This window comes from Schistocerca gregaria, unplaced genomic scaffold, assembly GCF_023897955.1.
Source record: "Schistocerca gregaria isolate iqSchGreg1 unplaced genomic scaffold, iqSchGreg1.2 ptg000248l, whole genome shotgun sequence".
Classification (NCBI taxonomy): domain Eukaryota; kingdom Metazoa; phylum Arthropoda; class Insecta; order Orthoptera; family Acrididae; genus Schistocerca; species Schistocerca gregaria.
In genome coordinates, this window is record NW_026061757.1 from 1,224,126 (window position 1) to 1,238,257 (window position 14,132).

Genomic DNA, 14,132 nt, shown 5'->3' on the forward strand with positions numbered 1-14,132 from the left:
CGACATCGCCTGACTTGAGTGGCCAGCATGCTCTACTGACATGAATCCTATCTAACATGCTAGGGATAGACTGAAAAGGGCTGTTTACATACTACGTGGCCCACCAACCAGTCTCAGGGATCAACGCTGAATCGCCGTTGAGGAGTGGGACAATCTGAACCAACAGTGCCTTGATGAACTAGTGGATAGTATGTCACGACGAATACAGGCATGAATCAATGCAAGAGGACGTGCTACTGGGTGTTAGAGGTACTGGTGCTTACAGAAATATGGACCACCCCCTCTGAAGGTATTGCTGTATGGTGGTATAACAAGCAATGTGTGGTTTTCATGAGCGGTAAAAAGAGGGCAAATTATGTTTATGTTGGTTTCTATTCTAGTTTCCTGTACAGGTTGCAGAACTCTCGAAACCGAGGTGATACAAAACTTCTTCTTTATGTGTGTATAATGGTACAATGGCCGAGCAACTCCTCACAAGCCACACCTCTCACTGAATCTTCTCATATTGAAAACTTCGGAAGAGCGACCTATGTTGTACTTGGTAAAAGACTTTCAATTACTAAGACTACATAAATTACTCTTTATTGTTGAAACGCATTTCGATTGTTGCAACTGTCACCTTCTGTTCTGTGAAATAATCACACATCACTGAAGAACAACAGTATATAAGTTGATTGCTTTAGTCTAATGTGTATCTTTCCTGGGAAAAGGTCTGTTAGGTTTGGAACGTGAGAGCAGAATGTCCCTACTCTTGGTGAGACACGGGAGTGGGTAGTGGCAGACCTGTGAGCAGTGCTCAGACAAAGCAAGGATTACGGGGTAGGACGCCTATGTTTCTGTGGCTGAAGGACTTGAATGGTCTCGCTTCACGTGACGGCGCCCATAAGCCAGAGATAAGAAGGATGTTTCAGAAAGACATGAGGACCCTGCAGTGGCCATGAGCGAAGCTAGAATGGGCTTTGAGTACTAGGGCAACCTTCGTTCTGGTGCACTTTTTAACATCAAACTGATTTGCTCATTAATCGAATTGTGAATGCTGATTTATTTATGATCTTAACCTGTTGTTCTGCAAAGTCGATCTTCGTGTAACACCTCCCCTTTAAATCCTCTTAACCTATTCTTCTGCTAAGTGCTTTATGACCATCTGGAAATGGATTTATGGCCCTCTGAGGATACTATGGCATCTCAGAAACACCCTAACCTGCCTCTCTCCCTCCTCCCCGCACCCTTCTTGGAAAATCTCTCACCATTACAACCACACCTTTAATTCCAAATGAACTGACTAATTAATTACTTTCACCAATTAATTACACTTTCCCATTCTGGGATATCCCACAGCACTATCTCCCCTCTCCCCAACACCCTCTTCTTCACCACCATGAAACTGGTGGGAAAAAGGCATAGCTGATTGGTTATTTGTCAGAAAATCGACTATATTGGATGGAACCTTGTTTAAATAAATTCTGGCAGACATGGCAATATCTGGAATATTGTTTATTTATTGGATATAAGGCACTGCGTGGAATATAGTTCGTTCATTTATTAAAAGAATTTGGTGCAAAGGCGATTGCAGTATATGGAATGTCGTTTAAACAATTTCTGACAGACAAGGCAATATCTGGCATACTGTTTATTTAAACAATTTATCTCATACAAGGCAGTTAGTAATATGGTTTATTTATATATTTAAGGAATTTATCAGGAAATTGATTGCAGGGTATGGGGTACTGTATTTTTTTAATTTTTGTAGGTGACAAAGCAGTATGGAATATTTAAAGAGTTTCACCACTTTTTTAGTCCAGTCGTGCAAAGAATACTATAATGAAACATACATCACATGTAAATACACTGTTAAAAATCTTCCAATTGCACCTTTGCTCTAACCTCAGGGCAGATGTGCCGACCAGGACATTGCACGCCCAAGCACTCGGTTTGGTGTTAACACAAGCCAGTGCCTGAGAGGCCACACTTCGCCCACTCCAGCCCTGCAACTGCTGTCAGCGCGACACCACAAGCCAAGTCGCGAGATTAGCAGACTTCAAGTGGCCACTTACTGTCACATGCCACTGCTTGGGAGAATTCCGATCAACCTGTCCAAACCAGCAGACTATAATGTCCCAGAAAACTGCGCTCATTTTCTAGACTGTCCAGCATCCAGGTCGCGCACACAACCGCGGTCTCCTTTAGTCACAATGACGTACGTTGCCATCTCAAGTGGTTAATTCTGGCTGCAGCACCTGCTCAACCTACTCCCAAATAAACACATTCCATACTAGGTCAGTGGAAAACGCCGCTCCGTGTGCTCACCCTGATGTGCAGATACCGACTGAATTAGTTCATAATACAACTTTCAAAGGACTCCGGGAGAAGAAAACCCTATCCCTCCTCCCCTTCACACCTCTAGTTACCTCCAGTTTCCTAAAAGCATCAGATGCTGGCATCTCTTTGATAGAGGTAGCAGCAACTCTTTAATATTGATACCAGGGAAATTCCTCTCGAAACGTATGAGCTTATTCTCTCTCTCTCTCTCTCTCTCTCTCTCTCTCTCTCCCTCTCTGTCTCTCCCCTTCTCTCAGGCGGCTACTTCCTGCCCAGTGAGCATCGGCATGTCAAACACTGAGCGCTCCTTTGTCTGAAAAAATGTAGTGGATACATGATAGATCCCCAACTGTGGATGTCTTGGCACAGTTAGATCATTTAGCAGGAGGTCCATTAAGTCAAAGATAGCTGAAAATTTCAAATTTCAGCCCAACTGCCTGCTACGTCCTTAAACAATCTGCAGAGCTTTTGGGTTGACGCCTGTGCTCTCAGTACAATTATTAGAAAAAATCAACTGACCAATCAGGTATTTGACATCTCGATTGGAAGCGGTGCTATATAAAATGACAGTTGGAATTTCAAATTTCTGCGTGAACTAAACCGTCACCATTGTGGAATTTCCGAAAATTTCAGATCTGCTAAGTGTATTTTATAAAGCACAATACAACTGTTAAGTTTGTTCTCTCACCTATACCGGGGTGGAAGAAGGGGGAGGAAAGGGTCTACCATATAAGACGACAGTAGCAATAACAAATACCACTAGAAAACAGAGTGCACTGCAATGTAGTGAGTAGCGCTAAACCACAATGTTAATAGTCATCATGGCTAAATACCTGAGATCACTGAAAACACTTGTCCATACATCCCAATTACACACAACTCACTAACCCCCCCCCCCCCCTTCCCAGATATCCGCACACGGCACGCCTACCCCTCCTACACCACCAGTGTCAATGCTCAGATGCTGGAGAAAACTGCAGCCTTAACTCCAGAGTGCACCACCCCAGCCATGGAAACAATCGGGAATGACTGGGCTGGTGGAAATCAGATGTTATCAATACGTCCAGCATATTGGTCGATTTTCTACGAAGGATACATGCAACACACAGATGAAGGAGGCAGCCCAAAGCATTCCCAATATTAATCCACTATTCAGCTTTCCAGAGAGCGCACCGAGGGCCGACTCTGCAACTTGTCTCTACAGCTCTGAGCAAGGACCGGCTAGTCAGCTAGCTGGAACTTTTCTTTGTACCCACCTTAAGTTGGAGATATCAATTCGTTCCAGCCACCGGTACCTCCGTCCCACGCCCTGCATGCCAAACGGTGTTGTTCTAGGAAACCAGTCACATATTTATCAATGTAATTGCAATTAAATATTACGATTGCTGTCCCAATCTGGTGACATTCGACAATGAGCAAGGAAACACCTCCTCCCGCCGGATGTGGCTCTGCATATATATATATATATATATATATATATATATATATATATATATATATATATATATATATATACTTCTTTTGAGTGTATATAACATTCCACATTGAATCTTATAGCTATTCGCTACGCTGAAATCACAATTTTCCACGTCATATCAATACCTGCTTTACGATACACATAGTCATTTTCTGTGTATATGCCAGAACGCTGATTATAGCACCTTACCATTCTAAGACACGCTTTATAAGCCCCGGAAAGTATCATACTTTAATAATTGGATCCTGGTGGTACCAAACAACACTGAGAGAAAATTCCGGAATGAATGGACATGCTCCATTTTTTTCCCCTTGCGCGTGGTGCCAGTGTGTCTTAGGATGAGAGACGTAATCGTCTTACAAGTGAATAGCTATTAAAAACACGTCTGCAATGACTATTTTAATGTCAGCCTACGTAAAAAGCAGGCGATCTTGTTTTCACAGGCACACAAGATGCTAATGATAACCATGTTAAAAACTACCCATGCTTTATAAATCAAGGTATAGTATTGCTTCCAGATCAAGTTGGCTGCCACAAAAATACCACGACACTGAATACGGACAGTGATCGCTGGGGCGTGTGTTAACATATCAAAAGTTCGGGCGCACGTCGCCAACGGTGTAAGCTCTTAATAAAATTAGCCTTCTCATCGAACTTAGATAGTGATTCAGCTAAGGAAAGTGGTATTAAGCCATATAATTGCAACTCCCTCAATCCACTGCTAGATACTTCGCATGCAAACCAACAGTATTTGTATCCCATTCTATCTCTGTATCATATAGACACTATGTCATGTAAACACTAACTTAGTATCATTGCAGTTATGAAACTGAAGACTCGGTTTATAGTTTTTTATAAAGTGTCCTTGGATAAAGAGCGCTGTGTTACCAGCTACGTGACTCCAGTTTACAACTACAGAATGAAGCGGGTGTATGACCCTGTGTAAACTGTTTAGGTGTTTTAAAGCTTACAAAAATGTATTACAGTATGCTTTTCTGTGCTCTCCACCTATCATATCCATGTTGCGTCAGCTAACAAATACCTTACAGTGCAGTTGCTGCATGGTTTTTAACAACAATCTACTATATGTCTGTTGAGGTAATAGTGTTACTCTCAAGTCTTTTGGATGCTTTCTTTGGATGCTGTCCTGGAAAAGAGAACTATCTACCTCTAAATTGACAGGGATCTGCGTTAAAGGTTGATAGAAAGTAGATAATGTTATCGGTTGAGACGGGTTGTGACGAGGCCTGATTTAATGGTAGACTGATGATTCATTCTAGAGAGAAGGAGATGTTGAAGCAGGTCATTTATCATCCATTTAACCATTTCTTTTCCGTTGTTATCTTGAGGGGAACGAATTGTGTGGTATAACTTGTGTGTTCTGTGCTTGACTGAGAGTGCTATCTACCTGCAATCGTTAACAGCAAATCTGTCCATATCTCAATCAGCAGAGGACTTCCAGTGAATGTGTAATAAATCATGTCCATCGACGGAAAATCTAATTCAACGAAGATGTATGCCAAGTACTCCATTTCTCTTCCTCAACTTGGGCGTAAATCTAATGTCCAGTTTCGTAGCTGGAGTGATTCTAAGGTAGTGACAGAGGTTTGCGAGGCACTGCAATCCTTGTGTAAACATTTGCGTGACAAATGTTGAGAGTGTGAAATAGAGTCTTCTCTGTTCACGGAGTCAGTGCAGCAGGGCGTGTAATTTTACCTATGCGCTTGTGTTTATGTTCTATGATCACTTCTCTCTTCCTAGAAACTCCTTGGTACAGAATCCAGACACTACAACAATTCTACAGAATTTGTAGCACAAGGGATCTACGTAGAATGTTTCAAACGTCTTGCTCCTGGAGCTCCATTATACATCAGTCAAACGCTTCCTCTCCTTCTCAATCGTCTGTTATATCACCACAAGACACTCAAAGGTATCTATCATACAACAATTACTAAACTTCTCTGCAAACAAGCATCTAGAGCGACCGTCTGCAATTGGATGGGTGACATAAGACTGGTACACATCAGTCTTCGTAGAATGTTGGTTGCAGTTCTGGAATCAGAAAGTGTTTCTGTATCATTAGCGTCAGTAAGTTCAAGTTTGGAACAGGCGTTAAACTCTTTGCAAAAGCAAAATATTGAAGTGTATTGATTAAGTGGAACTCGGCTCATTCTGTTCCTTCATAAGACATCGAATGTAGCGGGTATAGCACCTTCATGCTTCTGTTCAGTTCCAAATTATATCAGAGATAGTGTTGCTGGGGTGAGTGTGGTGGTGGTTAAAGACAGAAAAAGTATACGAGATGCGTATAGAAAGGCTATATAGACTTTTTCTCAGGATCTATAGCCTATAAGATCAACGAGGAGTAACTCGTTTCGAAATCAAGGGCTGAGTGCTAGGGATTTGATTCTCCGAATTTATCCCAAGAATGTGAAAATACTTTGTGACTCCATCCGCATATGGCGACATGGCTAAGCGCACTAAAAACCTTACTGAATTTATGAGGGGTTTCGGCTAAAGAATGTAGTTTTTGCACCTCCATTCTGCTGATAGCTATTTTCTATACTAAGAAACAGTATTTGTGTTGGGTGACGTAGACTGTGTAACAGGGTTCACGATATACGAGCATGTATATGATCCTCGTTAGGTACTGGAGAGGATGCTTTAACAATAATACAGAAATTGAGAACCATGCTGCAAAGTCACTAGCTGGTAGAATGACGAGATCGACACGACGAGCTCTCATGTTGGCGTGACAACTCACCGAGAGTGGTGGTGTGGACCTCGAGCAACTGAGTAAATTATGGAAAACCTACTAAAATTAGAAAGTGGATGGAGAATACCTAAAAGTGATGAAAATATGACAAAAAAGTGAGGGGATGATGGTACTTACATAATCACTCGGGTGTATGAAAATCGTTCCAGCGGGATTAACAACAGACGGTTTCGTCCTGCAGAATACTCCCTTGTACCGCATGTGGTTATGCATTGCAAGTCATATAATTGAAAGACACACTGTCCAAAGATTTGAAGGTCAGAATGACTACTATCTAGGACACCGAAACATGGATCATATACCTGGGTGCAATATGCATCACCAATATGAGGAACCAATGTTAAGGGTCCCTTTAGTAGACAGGGCAATGAGACATCTCCTACTGCGTCGTTTTGGATACGTGTAGAGATCATCACCTTCGGACAATAGTTTCGAAATGCTCCACATTAGCGCAAAGTCTACTATTTTTCATATGTTGCCATATCTTCCACATTCTTGTCAACAAGAAACACCGCCTCTGGTTTCCACCAACTGATAACTCATGATATTGTTTAAGAATTTTCAGTTTGTCCTCCCGACTTAAACTATTCTTATGCTGAGTTACCGTGACGTCATCGTTATCTTAGACTTTGGGAAGAGCTATCTCGATCTCTTGGCCATTCATCGGCGTGTCTGATTAGGCGTGATCACTTGATTCTTGCTCATTAACATTCACTGCAGGCTCTTTCATATCATTGTCTTTGGTCGCCCTAAGGTTCCGTATTCTCGAGAGAGCATCTGTGAACAAATTACTTTTACCGCTTTTATAGATAATTTGGCACCTATACTCCTCCAATTTCAGCCAAGATTTCAACAATCGGGATGATGGATCTTATAAGCTAATGATCCACGTCATTGGCTTGTGATCCGTACAAATTGTGAACTTGCGTCCGAACAAGTATGGTCGGAAGTGTCTGATTACCTAGAAAATGGTCAACATTTCCCTCTCTATGGTACTATAATTTTCACTGCTTTATTTAGAGCTTGCCTCGCATAGGCAATAGGTAAATTACTACCAAGTCGCCCTGACTTAAAACGGCCCCTACACAGCTCAGGCTTGCAACCAGTTGTGACTAGAAAGTCTTTACTAAAATCAGGGTATTGCAATATTAGAGGGTTCAACATCTTTTCCTTTAATTGTTGAAACCCCTCAGATAGTTCGGTTCCCGAGTAAAGACAGATCCCGTTTTCTACAGGTCATATAATGCCTTGCCATTTTACTGTAAATACTTAGAAATCGACGAGAATATCCACTTAAACGTAGGAACCCCTTCAGTTGTGTTTTAATCTTTGATTGTCGATATTGATGTAACGGTTTCACTTTCTTTGGATCAGGCTTTAATTCATGAGCAGTAAGGACATGTCCTAGAAAGTAGACTTCCTACCGCAGGAATCGACATTTGTTGTTTCGTAACTTTAAATTGTACTTTCAGCTTCTCTCAAAGACTTCTTCTATCCTGAGATGTCATCCAAATAGAAAACACCTTTTCACCTTGAAGTCCAATCAGGGCAAAGTACGTTACTTTTTGAAAAGCTATTGGGGATGTCTTTAATCCCACGGGCATTCTTTTACACTCATAGTGCCCGTAGGCAGTGTTAAAAGCTTTCTTTTCGTTATCTTTTTCGTTTAACAAGACGTGATAATAACCCTTAGCTAGATGGAGAGTGGAGAAATATCCCGCTTTACCTAGTCCACCTAATGTCTCATCTATTCTGGCTAAGGGATATACATTATTAACTATCATTTCATTTAGACATAATCCGCAACAACACCTCACTTTTGCTCTCCACTGAGGTCCATCTTCTTTCGGAATTAAAATGAGGGATGAATTCCATGCACTGTTACTATTTTAGATTGTAAAATCTCCTTTTGTGCTTCTGATATTGTATATGGTCTTAATTTCTGGCCTCTGTGGCCGAGCGGTTCTACGCGCTTCAGTTCGGAACCGCGCGACTCCTACGGTCGCAGGTTCGAATCCTGCATGGGACAGGGATTTGTGTGATGTCCTTAGGTTAATTAGGTTTAAGTTGTTCTAAGTTCTAACGGACTGATGACAGATGTTCAGTCCCGTAGTGCTCAGAGCCATTTCAACCATTTAATATTAATTACCTTTCCTTGTGCCCGTGGAACCAATGAATTTCATGTTTGACAACCTCGGTATGTTCAAGGTTGTCTCATAGTAAACGGAATACATCATTGTAAGCTACGCACAATTATGAGGTAACTTTTCTCCGTTCACTATTCAAGTGATCAGTTTGAAGGCTCTCAGTTTACTAGCTCTTGATTTCATTCCTGAACACCGTTTTTACATGTCTTACTGTTATCTCTTCCGCTAAAGGTAATTCTTCTATTCTTAACCGAGGATCATCAATTTCAACCTGTTCTTCTGTAGCATTTAAAACACTTATTTTTCCCGTACCGTCTTTCACTGCGGCTACCACTTCAGATCCATGTACACCTGGTTTCAACTATTGCTTTAGAAATATAGCTTCTGATACATTTTTTAAACCAGCTCGTACTTTTGACGTTTTCTCTTCCCTAGGGGACTACATTTAACTTACAATTTTGTTTTACTCCTCTTTTCCCGGCATTATTGCTCTCGTAATAAACTCCCCTTTCTGCGGCTGCGACCGCATCCGTCTCGGTGGGAAATTTCGTGTTCTTTACAACTTCTGAATAACTACGTTTACGCCCTTTTGCGTATTTCACTTTCACCCCATAGGCTCCTACCAGTTTTGCACTGTCACTCCTTTACTTTGACTCAATCGTTACGACATCCCTGGTACTCACGCCGTTACTTAATACATTCTTAACAACATCCTCTCGAAGCGACTCGCTCGCCGTTCGCAACAGAATGCGTTTTCCACAAATCAACATTTCTCAAACCGTAATCTATAACGGCTTTATGCTTCACAAAGAAATCTCTACCAAGAAGTCCATCATATGGCGAATCTATGTGGACCAATTACATTAAACTCCACAGTTAGGTCTCTTTCAACTCTCAATTCTATCTTTAGGGCGCCTTCTGTTTTAACAACGTTATTGCTAATGCGCATTATTCCAATGCTGCCAGCAGAATCACATTTTTTTGCTCGTGGCACACTATCCTTCTTTAAAAGGCTTCTTTGAACACCACTATATATCAATAATCGCATGGGTTATCTAACGCCCCTTTAAAACACTATGTTAATATATTCATTCCTGTTTTTGCAGTCGACTTTAAATATTTTCCCTGGAGGGACGCGATGTGACTCTTTCACTGCGCCTCCATTTAGTTTTCCTGTCAGCTAGGTTTCTTTCGTATTAACGGACAGTTCTTACATTGGCGAGCTTAGTGACCTTTCGTATTACAACTGAAATATGTAACATTCATCATCGAGGTGTGGGACGCTTCACCTCCCCTAAAATCCCTGTGAGTTCCCGCTAAATGCTCTTTACTTTCTTTGCCTCCATTTCGCGTTGCCATCGTGACTGGTACTGTTTCTACACTTCGTATTCTCCTACTATTAGGACAAAATTTCGATATGTGCTTCGATATTCCACAGTGGAAACAGTTCTGGCTTTTATGATATACTGTCCTCCCTGGTGGTGCGTCGTTCTAAAGGTTTTTCCTCTGCAGAAGATGTAGCACTTTCCTCTGTAGAGGCAATATCTGTCTCTTCGGACAGTCATTGACTCTCCCCCTGCTCTTACCACTGTCTTGATCTCTTTGTTTTACAACCCTAGGATGAGGATGGCTCTATCCAATTTGAAAATTAACAAAAGACTACCTGCTAACTCCGATTTCATCATAACTCCCTCGATCACCTCCCTGAACTGATGCTGATGTGAGTCTATTCCATAACCCCATTGGTCTACGCTTTTCCATAGTTCCTGCCTACTGGCATACATGTTACAATCATAGTAGTCAATAGTTCTTTTATAACCACAGTCGTCTATTAAAATAGCACTTACTGAAGGCCGGGTACCAGTCAAATCACTCACTAACAATTTGGATCGTGCTGCTCCTACCATTTGGGGCTAAGTTTCAATAACACATCGTGCTGCTCTGGTTTAACCAAGTCGAAAGTACTATCGCAGCTGTCAAGGAGCTCATTGAGGTGCACCTTATTGTCGTCGAAAGAGAGTTAATTGCGTGACTTAAACTAATATACTGTCTTTGCGATACCGAGGATGTTCCCTGGCAACCAGATACGTGTTGCTCGTTACGCTGCATTTTTCTGAAGAAAAAAATGGTTCAACTGGCTCTGAGCACTATTGGACTTAACATCGAAGGTCATCAGTCCCATAGAAGTTTAGAAGTACTTAAACCTAAATACTCTAAGGACGTCACACACATCCATGCCCGAGGCAGGATTCGAACCTGCGACCGTAGCATTCGCGCGGTTCCAAACTGAAGCGCCTAGAACCTCTCACCTTCTACTGCTGTGCGACGTAAGTGGTGGCCGTGTGCTGCTGGCTTAGTCCAGTAGGCGCGTCTTTTTCCTTTTATGGCGTGCCCTCATAGCCATAGTCAACCATGCCTTCGTGTGGTCGGGCTCGTTTGGTTGGTGCACCCCCTTAGTCCATCCAGTCTACTTCTTCTGTTCGTCTTGCCTCCTGATGTCCGCCTCGTCTTAACTTCTTTTCTCTGCGTCTTCTATCTGTCAGTTGACCTAAACTTCGGGTTGAGTGATCTCAGAAATATGGTCTATACCTATTCTTCCGGTATGTAGGATTGTAGTTAACTTGTGGCAACCCTACACCAAATGATGCTAAGCCTAAATAACTGGTGCCATGCCGGCACCCGGCACCAAAAGATTTTATGTCACGTCTGCGATTTCCTGTGAGCAGATCAGGAAGGAGAGACTGGAAACTTAATATCAAGCTTTCAGTAGTAGAGTGCGCTCTTCAAACTCGTCGTTGTCTGGAATTAGAGCTGCAAGTTCAAAAGGTTCCAGACCAGGGAACCCGGTATGCAAAGGAAATATATGTCTAGAAAGGAAGTACAGAGGGAGGATTGTGATTTTTTGCAAGTTTACGAGGCACTGAGAATATAACTGAGATACTGAGAGGCGTCGCCACCTTGTGCAACTAGGTGCTGCGAAGATCTCAGTCCCACTCAGAGGGCAGAGTAGCGCAGAGACGGCGTCGAAGGCGGAGTCTAAAATGGAACGCTTCAAGCCGCTTAAGCTCTCGTTTATATACGCTAGTGTGACGTTTCCAAACCCCTGTGGAAACTCCTATTAATCTGGATGCCTTACAACCTCCAGTCCTATCACGTAGTCCCTCAGTATGGAAGCTTACCCCTTATCATATTCTACGCGCTCTGGTTTCTTCCGACCTCTGTGTGGAGGCTCTCCGAACCTCTGGAAGACAAGAATCTAGCCAGCGGCAACCTCCAACACTGTGTTACAATATTACAGTTCTATGTAGCATAACGACAGCTTATCCCGCCTCTACTGAAATTTATTCGAGACACTACCTCCTCTAAATTTGACTATAACCACCCGTTATAAGTGCAACGCCCTCCGCTGTCTGTGACGTCAGCCAGCGAGTGATGCTCGCTTTTGATGTGCTTCGCCGCCGTCGGTGAGCCATTCCCGTTGTTATTATGCTCTTCAAACTTTCCTATAAAGTTTCTTCCTGTTTTCCACACGTGCTTTACGCAGCCAATTCTCTCCTGTACCAGTCTTACGCTTCGGCCTCTGCTCCAGTTTATTGTCCGTAGTGAATATGAGTTTCACGCTTTGTGGTTAAATAAACTCGCCAATTTGTATGAGACTAGCTTAGAGCCCACTGTTTCACTCGCGTAGACTGTATGGCCTGAAGAGATTTATTTCTGTTTTTATTTGATCGAATTTTTGTGTCGTTCACAAATTATAACACCTATTAAGCTTTTCACGCTAAGTCAGGGCATACAAGCATGGTCTTTTCCGAACGTACATTTGACTAAAAAGCTATTCTGGTAGGTGGAATCCAAAGGTTTTGTTAATCATGCGTATTTCCATAGAAACTTCAATACTCTAAAAATATTTCTTTATATCTAACTGAGAAATGAAATAATACTAAATTTCATAAATTTTACTGTAAAATACTTTAAATGTAAGGACAAATTTTCTTTAAAATTTTCATCGCCTATTGCATTGCTTTAGGGACTGAATTTGCAGGAAGAATGAAACACTTATTTCTTTTTTTATTTCTAACCGAGAAGGCAAATACCAGTTGTTATAAATGTTGCCTCAAAAACCCATTAGTACTTCTTTACTAATCATTTATTTAAAAAAAAAATTCACCTAGCATTTTATCCCCTCAGTGCTTGAATTTCCAAAAACGCTGAAACATGTATTTTTTATTTGCTGACCGAAAAACCAAAAACACCAGTTTTCGTAGTTCTAGCTTCTAAATTCCCTTAATAGTGACATGCTTTCAAACAGCCTTTTCATCCCCCATCCCCCCCCCCCCTCCCCGCCCTTTAGGAGTGGAGTTTCGGACAATCCCTTCTTAAACGGTACCTACGTTATAAGATCCCCATCCTCGCCAGACTTCGAATTTATATCCTTAGCAGTCTGACCATAATTCACCCCCTTCGGGGGTTGAATTTCCTTAAACAGTGAAATAAGTTCTTTTTCATCACTAATCGAGTAGCCAAACACCAAGTTTCAAACATTTAGCTTTAAAAATGCCTTCTCAATGAAATATTTTCACAGTATGTTTCATCCCCTTAGAGGCAGAATTTACAAAGACAGTGACACGCGTACGTTTTATTTCTAACAGAGAAACCAAATACAAGTTTCCATACATCTAGCTTCATAAATGCTTACACAATGAAATATTTCAACAAAAACTTGCATTCCCGTTTCACCCCTTAGGGGTTTAATTTACAAGAACAATAGAATACATACTTCTTTTATCTGTAACGGACAAGTCAAATATCAGTGTTCATATATGTAGCTTTAAAAGTACTTTAGTAGTTCTTTGATAATGATTTTTTTTTAAAAAAAAAGCTTTCACCCTCTATCTCACCCCCATAGTGTTAAATTTCCAAAAATGTTCAAAACACATATTTCTTTATTTCTGACCGAGAAATCAAACACCAATTTTCGTATGCCTGGCTTCAAAGTTGCCTTAATAGCGACATTAAAAAAAAAAAACCTTCATCCCATATTTAACCCTCGTAGTGTTGGAATTTAGAAAAACCCGTTCTTAAACGACGCCTGCAGCTTAAGATCCACAGCTTCTCCAGATTTAAAGTTTATATCCTTAGCAGTTTGAGCTGGGCGGTCATGAGTCATTCAGTCAGTCAGGACATTGCCTTTTATATACAAAGATAATTCAGCGATGCCATTACTCTGCATTTCAGCGGAAATTTCTCTCTTTGTTAGCAGGACAGACGGAGGACATTTTCTTGAAAGCATATGAAACGGCTTTTTAGAAAGGACATGTTCAGTACTGTGATAAAATATATGTGTGCAGAAGATATGTTGATTACACATTTACAGTGTATCAAGGTTTCGAAAAAGAAATAAATAATTACCGAT